This window comes from Corylus avellana, chromosome ca1 (assembly GCF_901000735.1).
Source record: "Corylus avellana chromosome ca1, CavTom2PMs-1.0".
NCBI classification, from domain to species: domain Eukaryota; kingdom Viridiplantae; phylum Streptophyta; class Magnoliopsida; order Fagales; family Betulaceae; genus Corylus; species Corylus avellana.
In genome coordinates, this window is record NC_081541.1 from 8024947 (window position 1) to 8036617 (window position 11671).

Here is an 11671-nt window from a genome sequence, read left to right on the forward strand (position 1 = left end):
TTAGCTTTTGAAGAAATTAAGAATGAAATAGCGAAATAAATAAAATAAAGACGAGATTTTTCGTGGTTCGGTCTATAACTTATATCTATGTGATAAAGCCTTAAGGACTACATTTTGCTATTTTTTCACTTGATACTTGAATAATACAAAATACTTTTATTTATAGGAGAATTAGAATAAATAAGTATGATTATTAATCAACTCTGAATAGAGGAGATAACAATCAATTACAATTTTTTAAGAGAATCATTCGGCATTTAAAGGGTTGAAAAACTTGTTTTCATATTAGACACCGTTAACTCAAAAGGCTTTGAAATAAATAAAATCGTTTTTAGGCTAGCTTTCTTAATAGGGTGGCCATAAATCTACTTCTCAGGTGGGGGCAGCATGTGGGTTGACACGTGGGTATGAAGGTGTGTGCGACGCATGCACGATGGAGGGGGACAATAGTGAAGCGTGTCGGTAATGGTGGTGGGTAGAGAGGAGCAAATATGGCTTTCAACCAAACAAAAATAAACGAAAAACTACACTTACCCCTCTCCAATTACTACTAAATTTGCAATGTGTCCTTAATTTTTTTTTGTTTTTTTTTTTAATGTAACTATATTCATAGACAACAACATTCACCAAAGCTCTAATGATAAATACCATTACATTATTCCATAATCATATGTGAAAGAATTACAACCCAACTCCAAATGCTATTAATACAAATCAAGTTCATTAAGTACTAAACCCATTACATATAACAAAAGGGCAATAACTATCATCCAAATCTATACATCATTAGACAAAAGCACTCTCAAGCTATGCCAAAAGCGGTAAAATTATAGCAGTCACATCTACCTCTGGTTCCTTCTACCAGTTCCCTAGACCCATGCTCTATGTAAAACGTTGAAGGGATGTGAGTTCACGGCTCAGTAAGTAAACCTCACGTGAAAACATTTCTTACTTAATTTGCTTTTGTTAGAAGTAGTAATAAATCAAACATAAGGAACAACATGTAAGTAATATTTTCTTTCCTTGCTTAAACACAAACATTTCATAACATGCATATACATCATGATAATCTTTTCTCTAGGTTGTACTCGTACAATTAACCCACCCTCATACAATGAAGGTTGGCACATTTTATTGGATGTCATGGTACATCCCATGGCCACAGGAAAATGCATAGCGTACAAAGAATTCTACTTGATTGAGCAAGGCGTGCCTTGGGTGGCTCACTTAAGATAAAATACTCGTAAAATAGCCAACACCATGGTGTGGTTGCGCCGTGCTATCATCATACATGCCACTCGAATCTAGTGCATGTCATCGTAGGTGCCTTAGGGTTAAGCTCGAAAAACAAAACAAATGTGACACATGCTCACACATAGCATTCATCATTTCATATCACTCATAACATTTTCAAACATACACATACATAATAAAGCTTTCATGGAACATTAACCATTTTCTTTTCATATGAAAACGACATATACATTTAAAAACATATCTATCGTTGTTCAATGCATCTAGGGCTCATATCATGTGGAGAAAACACAACATTTAATGTTTTCATTTGCTTTGTGAAATTTCATGCAATAAACTTCTTGTCTACTTTTGCATGAGTTTACTTATCTTGTGTGATCCACCTTTATTTTTACTCCATCGATGTGTGCTGCTCTACTATCCGCGATAATCCTCTATATTTTGAACCTACAATCACATCACATAAGCCCTTAAGTAGTGATTATAATTTACCACAGAGGAAAATATGTGGTAAAACTATATCATTAAGGGCAAAAAGCTCGCACCTTTGAGGTAAGAAAGCTTGATTTAGTCTTTCCTTATGTAGAAATGCTTGAGCTTTGCATAAAGATTGAGACTTTGAGAACTAGCTTTCATTTTGAACTGAAATCGAACCCTTACTTTACATAAAAAATCAAATATTTTTCACTCACGACTTGTATTAAAAGTCGGGGTGTTACACTTTATTTCATTACAACCAATTTTCCCTATATTCAACACATGAAGAAGCAGTAACATTTTAAACTTAAGGACCACACAGATGGCCTAACACATTCTCCGTAATCTGCATGCTCCAATTCTTTGCATTTTTTGTCACAATGTGGCTCGTCTAGGCATGATTTATGCCAGTTTCTGCTCAAACGCTTGCAATATTTCTTGGGAATCACTTCTGTTGCTATATATCACAACAAAAGAATGCATAGTTTCAGATAAAATATGCAACATACGTGGCTAGGTACTTACAAAAGCAATAAAAGTAATATACCTCTTTTGTTTTGTTTTGTTTGTTTGTTTGTTTGTTTTTTTTTTTTTTTTGGGATATCGGGGAACCTCTACAAGGCAGGACCCTTTGGACCCACCCTTGCAGAGTAAACCTCGGTTCCGTGTACTGCAGCCTCGGGAGTTTCTCTACACGAAATTGGGTAAATCTCTAGCTTTTCACCAGGGGATGTGGTCCCAAGGGATTATTTGCACCTAAGATGTGTTGAACCTTGGACCTTTAAGAGAGCAAATCTTCAAGACCAAAGCCTTCACCATTTGGGCTAATCCCTTGGGGTTAATAAAAGTAATATACCTAAACACCCCAAATGACATAAGCATTAATTTTTGGGTTAATTACCTTTTTAATTAGTACCCAGGTTTTCATGTTTTTATTTTTTTCCATCTAAGTTTCAATTTGTATTACAAATAGTATTTGATTTATGGGTAAATACCAATTGAATACCCCTGTTGCGATTTCATCAGCCAAACTAACGGATTGCCATAAGAGTGGTTTCGGCCACCCCTTTTTGGCCATTGGGTCGCCGAACCACCCCCAAGGGCCTTAGAAGTAGCCACAGATGGCCGAAATCATTCCGATGATAGTCCGTTAGTTTGACTGATGAAATAGTGATGAAGGTACTAAATTAGTATTTACCCATAAATCAGATACTATTTGCGACACGAATTGAAACCTAGATGAGAAAAAAAATAAAAACACGAAAACCTAAGTACTAAAAAAGTAATTAACCCTTAATTTTTTAAGAAAGGATCTGAGACCATTTTAATCTAAACGGATGTGTATGGGTACCATAGTGAAAATGTGAAATTATAAAATTACTCACCCCCACTTGTAATGAAGATGAAGAAAATGAATATAAGAAGCATATAAACATATTTTGGAGTCTTGGCCATGTGCTCATTTTCTTATGCCAACCAATAACGAAAACTGCCTATATTTATAGCCTAAGTTACTTCATATTTTTTTAGATTTTTGAGGGATTATGATATTTTTGTCTTTCTGAATTTTGAGGGGCTAGAAGGATTTTTTTTTTTTTTTTTTTTTTTAAAAAAAAAAGATTTGTATGGAGGCAAAAATGGCACTTCAGATTTTTGAAGGAGCCACGCTGCCACAGGCCCACAAAGGTTTTCCAATTCTTCCATCTATTTTCATTTTATACAATCAAATTTTAATTAAGGACTCCAAGTTGACATCATGAGATGATGTGGCAATAATTGAATAGGCCAAACCAATCATATACCAATAAAAATTGCATATAAACCCCCGAAGCACAACAAAGAGTTTGTCTTTGTTGGTGATGCAAGGTTTTAATTAAAAATAATAAAATCGTTTGGGAGAGGCTTACATGCGGTAGACCAAACTACCGCATATCTGCGGTAGTTTGCTCTACCGTTGAGATTTCTTTTCTAATAATGTAAGTAAAAAGAAAAAACACCGTCAAATCTCATGTTTAACTCCCGTAAATTTCTTTTGTTTTTTTCTACCCAAACCTTAGGCCGTCTTCTCTCTTTTCTCACCAGACCCAAAATCAAACATTGCACTGCTTATCCTCTACAGCATTCTTTTGAAGTTTATCTCCAGTAAGAAGACTATGAGAGTGTTTTGAAGCTCTTTGAGGATGAAACGTCATTTACAATGCAAGTTTTCTTCCTCAGGGGAGCAGAAACCCCAATTCTCTTCTGCAACAGAGCCTCACAAGCTCATTCTAGAAGAATTGAATCCGAAAATCATGACATCTACTGGATTAAAACCCTCCACTGCAGATCACCCACAACACCTCCAAAGCCACAAGCAAAACAAAAAAATTAAACCAAGATCCGAAAGGGATTTTTTGCACAAAGAAGAAGAATGGGAATGAGACAAAAAAGTTCAAAGCAATTTTGCTGGAAAATAGATTTTGAATTTCATCTTCATTCACCCCTTTCTTCTTACATCATCCAACTTACAACCACCTCCAGATTTCAACCAGTGTGGAGGATAACTGCGGCCTCGCACTCGTCGGTAACCCTCTGCGCCCCGGTGGATAAGGCAACCTCCAGCGAATACGAAAAACTATGCCCAATAGGAACAAGAAGGGGATGAAGAAGAAGGCCACCATGTGCAAAGGTTGATGTTGAAAGGCTTGCAGGAGAGAATCCATGACTCTCGACTCTCGTGGGTGTCGGTTTTGGGTATGGTGAGAAAAGAGAGAAGACGGCTTGTGGTTTGGGTAGAAAAAATAATAGAATTAACGGGAGTTGACGGTGTTTTTTTTTTTTTTTTTTTTAAACCTTAAAAGATAAATCCCAATGGTAGAGCAAAACAACCGCAGATATGCGGTAGTTTTGTCTACCGCATGTAAGCCTCTCCCAAATCGTTTTACATCCATAATCAGCTGGTTAATTTCCTCCATGCTAGTGGCCTCTTTGAACGGCTTAAAAATGATTCAACATGTTAAGGGTCAAATTTTAAAATTTTCTTGAAGACACACAAAAGGTTTTGTTTTGTTGGTGGGAGAAAAGTTTTGAAAATAATAAAATCATTATTCTTCTAATATTGGCTAGTTTTCTAGGTTATAGTATCTTCCTTGCAATTTGCAAACTGTTGAATATGCTTAGCTTTTTTGTTAGTTCTTGCACATGAAGGTTGATGATGGTTTTGAGAGAAGGAAAAAGTTTATGAATTCGTCCTTCATGCCCAAAAAAATAAAGAAAAATGCTAGGGGTCAATATTTTTTTATTTTTATATCAGGCCAATCTTATCTTACAAATCAACCATTAGATTTGCGGAATCTAATTGTTGATTTATTGAATTTTGTAAGAGAATATGAGCCAAACATGAAGAACTTATTGGCCCGTAACATTTCTCAAAAATAAATTAATGAAGAATTTAATTGGTAACAAAAGCATTCAACGACAACTCTCAGGATCCTTTCGATTTTAATCAAAATGGATAATATTTATTTCATGGTCAGAATTTAAAGCTGGTGCATCTAACGGTGTACATGATACTATATTATTTATTTGTTTATTTATTTTACTTCATATAGATTGTAGTAGGCTTTAACATTGTCTTTGTACTAATACTCAATCATAACCTCCTAGAGTGAGGGTGCGTTTCACATTGTAATTTCGTAGACAAAAAATGCAGTTTTAAACCAAATCGTAGAAAATGAATTGTTTGAGGTAGAGTTTTTAAAAAATTTGCATTTTCAAATCGCAAGCAATATGGTACTTTTTTTGGAAATACACAATTTTTTAAAGGTTAAACTGCGATTTCAAAGGCTAAATTGTATTTTTTCAAATGTTTAACTACATTTTTAAAAATCATGTATTCAAATTGCATATTTTAAAATTGCTATTTTAAAATCACATTTTTTTTTGAAATCGAAAACCCAAACGAACCCTTAGTGTTGTTCTTGTAAAAGAATGTCGCCTGCTTAGAATTCTAATGCTTACACCTCTTGTAAACTTTGTTTTAACGTCACTTTTCTTAAGAAGCTGAAGCCTTTAATAAGTTAGCCGCTCTATTGGTGATGGCATGTTCAAAACAATGTCATTGGTTCTTTTATAATGTTATGTTATCGATTCACTAAATATTTTAAAGAAAGTTAAACAAAGTTTTCTTCCAAACTAAGTTGGAGAAATTTTTTTCAACCTAGTCTGTAAAAGTGACATGTGTCCCTTAAATATGTGAGATGCACATGTTTTTTTTAATAGTAAAGACAAAGTTGAAATAAATAATATTAAAAATACTCATGTGCATTTCACATGTTATTAAAAAAAGAGACACATGTCACTTTTATAGATTGTCAAAGATTAGGGGTGTCAATCTGGTCCGGTTTCTCGGTTTTTGGCCAAAATTGGAACCAGAACCCGGGTACCCCGGCCCTGGTTCTCGGTTTTGAGAAACCAGAACCAGAACCGGAACCGGTTTTTGAAGAAAATTGGTTTTTGGGCTTATTTTAGGTGTTGGGCCTAAAATAAGCCCTTTTTTTTAAGTTTAGACTCATTTTTAAAAAAATCTATTAGTCTTTTTGTCTAAATTAAAGAGGCTTTGTTATAATTGTTCCAAATAATTAAAAAATAAACATAAAAAAGCCCAAAAATCCTAAAAAATCAATGTTTTTAAGATATATATTAAAAAATATTCATAGAGATTATCCTAAGCGTAAAATATATATATATATATAAACCCGATTCCGGTATTCCTGATAAAAACTGGGTACCAAAAACCGGGTACCGGAACCGGGGTACCCAGTTTTTGGATTTTTCAAATCGGAACCGGAACCGGGTCCCCAGTTTCCCAATTCCCGGTTTCCCAGTTTTCCGGTTCCGATTTCCCAGTAATTTTTGACACCCCTATCAAAGATTGTAAAAAAAAGGAAAACTATCTCACGAATGGATCATAGAAGGAAAACAAATCTCTTCCATAGAAAGAAAATTGTAATTGCTGTGATTTGCCCTATGGAATCCTTTTAATCCCAACACTCATGGGATACAAATCATACAATTTAGATGTATTTGTATATATACTCATAAGTTTTTCAGCTTCGATGTATTACATATCAACTTTATGAATAGAAGTAAATATTAACTCTTTTTTTTTTTTTTTTCTTGAAAGGCAAAAAAAGGGATTACATAGCAGAATCTTTTCTGCTCTTAATCCGAATGAAAAAGAGAATGTGAGATCTTATGAGAATGCTACCAAACACTAAGTGCGTAACGTCCCATTATGCTAAAGTGTGTGCATGAAAAATAGTAAATCTAGACACTTTCAAAGCACTCCACTTTTGAGCCATACAACTTTTGATTTTGTCAAATTTGAAAGGAGTATTTGGAAAATCACAAATGGGTTCAATCTGTACTGAGTACTCTTAATTAAATACGTGTTAGTGAAAAGTTGAACATATTTAGATTTAATTTATTTATTTTTTTAAAAAAAAAAAGTTTCTAAACCACCTTCAATAATCGTGTTTTAGCTTATTATGAAATTATTTTGGATGGAAAAGTAGAAACTCAAGAACAATTAGTTTTATATTTTCAAAATTTACCAAACTGAATAAATTTAAACAAATTGCACTATTCAAGATTGTTTTGAAATTCTATTTATCCAAAAGAAGAACAGTACAAGATAATGATTTTGCTCTTATTACATCCCATTCAACAATTGAAGAAGCAGTAACATTTATAACTAAAGGACCACCAAGAAGGTGGCCTGCAACGTTCGTAATCTGCATGCTCCAGTTGTCTGCATTTGTTGCCACAGATCGAGTCGACCAAAGACACAACTTTTATGCCATGTTTTGCTCAAACGTGCACAATGTTTTGCTATCACAACAAGAGAATTGCAAAGTTTTAGATAATGCAACATACGTAGATGCTTACAAAACATTGAAAGTATACAATGATTAATTTTGTAACGAAAGAATTTGATACTATTTTAATTTACTATAATGACATTATAAAATTACGTACCCTCATTTGTAATGAAGATGAAGATAATGAATATTTGAATGATATATAAACAGATATTGGAATCTTCGCCATGTGCTTCTCATTACTTATATGCCAACCAACTACCTATATTTATAGCGTAAGTTACTTCAGAATTTTGAGATTTTGGAGGGATTAAGATTTTTTTTTTTTTTCCTTTCGTAATTTTGAGGGGCCAAAGGGATTTATTTATTTATTTTAAAAATAATATATTTATAGGGAGGCAAAAGGGTTTGTTTTGTTGGTGAGAACATGCAGGGATTTGAAAATAATAAAATTATTGTTCTTCCAATATTGGGTAGTTTTCTAGGTGCTAGTATCTTCCTTACAAATAGCAAACTATTGAATATTGATTATTTATTTATTTTTGGTAAGTTGTTCTCTTAAACAAGTTAAAGAACCCTTCAGCATTTAAAGAGTTGAAAAAATTGTTTTCATATAAGAAATTGTTGAAGCAACTCAAAAGGCATCGTGTTGTGGGTAAAAGTATGGGTAAAAGTAAGGCTCTGAAATTAATAAAATGGGATAATTATCCTTTCTCCCATGAACTACCACTCTATTACCATATACCTCCATTAACTACCAACTTTATATTACAAACCTATCAAACTATCATTTCATCACCAAAACTCCTCTTCCATCAGTCAAGGTTGTTGAGTGGGACAGTCAACCCATCGCGTGCGTGTCACATTCCTTGACAGCGTATGCATTTTTTTTTGTGGTAATTATCATTTCCCCCCATAAACTACCACTCGATTACCATATACCTCCATCAACTATCAACTTTACACGCACGTGATGGGTTGACCGTTCGACTTAATGACCTTGATTGACGGAAATGGGGTTTTGGTAATGAAATGGTAGTTTGATGGAGTCGTAATGTAAAGTTGGTAGTTGATGAGAGTATATGGTAATCGAGTAGTAGTTCATGGAGGGAAATGATAATTACCCCTAATAAAATTGTTTTTAGGCTCTCTGAACAATTTCAACAGCTTTCAACTGCATGTTTAATGATTGAATATGCATGTGTGTCTATGTATATGATCTCATTATATTAATATTAAAAAGAACAACAACGGGTTGGGGTCAAGCTTTTCATATGCTTTTAGAAACTTTATGATCTTGAATGCCGCTTCAATCTGTCAATTTTTTAAAGAAAATGGGGTTAATATCACACATAGATCGATAACGTTTGTTTGTTTATACTTGTTGAGCCGTGAACTTACGCTTTCACCTCTAAAATTGTTAATTTACAAAGACGTTGTCATTGAGGGGTTGAGGCCTCGACATTTGGCGGGCTAACTTTTGGTTATTCAGCCTTATTCCTTGTACGTATGACATCTTTTGTAGTTGTACAAACAATAATACTATAAGAATATATGTAATGACTTTGGAATATTCAAAATGTTTGTTCAATATTAAAGTTGTGGTATATTTCCTTTGTTGAAGTTGACATATATAAGCCTTGGATCATTAAAAACAACACGATATGCTTGCTTCTTTTATGGATGTTAAGGATTCAGTACGTTGGCCAGCCGTATATATTCATATTCTCTCCATATATATACACAACTCACAATTGTCAAAGGTTGTCAATGAAGAAAGCCAGCTCACTAATGGATCATAGAAGGAAAACTAATCTCTTCCATAAGAAAATAATAATTACTGTGATTTGCCATATGGAACCCGTTTAATTTTAATCTCAAACATCATGGGATACAATTTAGATGTGTGTATTTTTGAATGAATAATACAAGAGAAACCCCCAAATTACAGCTATGGTTACTGGAAATTCAACAACTGAAGAAGCAGTAACAGTTGTATGCGAAAGACCTCCGACGAGGGCTTAGGCATGCTCCGTGATCTGCATGCGACAGTACTTTGCATTTTTTGTCACAATTTGGGCTCCATTCACATCTTTTACGCCATGTTTTGCTCAACTGCTTACAATATTTCATGTAAATCTTTTCTGTTGCTATCTCAACAAAAGAATGCAAAAGTTTTAGAGAATGCAATTTTTTATTAGAAAAAAAAAAAAACAATTAATAATTTGTAACACAAAGTAGATGGATGTGTAGAAGAAGTACTATAATTAAATTATAAAATTACTTACTCACACATGTAATGAGGATGAAGATAATGAATATTGGAAGGATAATATAAACATAATTTGGACTACTCTTGGCCATCTGCTTCTTACTTATGCTAACCAAGAAAAGAAAATTACCTATATTTATAGGGCAAGTTACTTTAAAATTTTAAGATTTTAAAGGGATTGAGATTTTTTTTTTTCTTTCATAATTTTGAGGGGCCAGAAGGATTTATTATTATTATTATTATTATTGCTTTTTTTAAAAAAAATATATCTTGGGAGGCAAAAATGGCACTTCAGAATTTTTAAAGCCGCCGGCCACAAGGTTTTCCAATTGTTCCAACTATATATATATATCCACCCTTGCAAGAAACAAAACGTATCGCTTCCAAGTTTTGATTAGATTTGTTTACGTTAAAATATTAATTAAATTATTAAATTAATTATTTTTTAATTTGAAATAAAAGGTGAATTAATGTGGAAACAAGGTTTGAACTCATGACATTTTATTTAATACCATGTTAAATCACCACTTGTCCCAAAAGCTTAAACTTATAGAAAATTGTTTATTTAATCATTTAATAATAATCTACCGTTTATCTATTGATCAAGAAATGAACAATTAATTTCTACTTTTCCCTTCCATTTGTTCTTTGTTCTAAATTCTAAAATTCAATCCCCTTTGATCATAAACTTAATAATAGGCCAAACCAATCATTTACCAGTAATCTTTTTCTCTTTCAATCTCCATTGCAGTGTTTTGATGCCCCCTTTTTTTTTTGGTGTGTGTGTGTGTGTCGTGATAACTGGTATTTGGTGTGCTGTTATTTGGATTATTAAATTAAATTTTGGCCGAGCTTTACCACTCAATTTCTAAAAACCATTTGAATTTCCTGTGAAATCTCATGGCCCACTTTGTTGAAAAAATAACAAATTGTCACCTTTTTAAATTTTTTTTTTATTTAAACCACCTAGCTAGTTTCGAATTTTTGATAAATTTTGCTACATTGGTAGCTTAATTTGGTGAGTCCTCTAACCCTTAAAGCTACACAAAAGGTTAAAATTATTGATTAGCTAGTTTTTGGCATGATGACAATCGTGTTATAAGTGTATTTGTAAGTGTTGAATTTCTCATTGAAAAAGTATAAAAAAAAAAGAACACTTAGTATACTTAAATGGACCTAAGCCCATTAGCTTACGCTTTTGGGTTAGAAGTGGTGTCCAAATATGTATATTAATGTACTCTTAGTGAAAACTCCCAAACCATTTATCTTCCCAACAAATCGTTGTACATCCATAATCACAAGGTTTCTGGCATGCTAGTACCTTCTTTGAACCACTTAAAAATGCTTCAACCTCTTAAGGGTCACATTTTATTCTAATATGAAAGTTTCTTGAAGATCACACACAAAAGGTTTTGTTTTGTTGGTGAGCAAGGTTTTGAAAATAATAAATCACAGTTCTTCTAGAATTGCCTTGTTTTATAATGCTAGTATCTTCCTTGCAAACTATTGATTAGCTTTTTGTGATAGTTGCTTTCTTAAACAAGCTAAAGAACCCTTCAACATTTAAAGGATATTAATTAGACATTGTTTGAGCAACTCAAAAGGCTTTGTGTTGTCCCATTCTTGGACAATTTTAAAAGCTTTCAACTTGTTAATTGTTGAAAAGTATTATATATATATATATATATATATATATATATATATATATATTTTCTCGGCAAGATATCATTGTATTAATATTAAAAATGATCAACAAATAAATAGTACAAAGTAAAGGAATAGTTTCCTAAATCCTAATAACACTCGC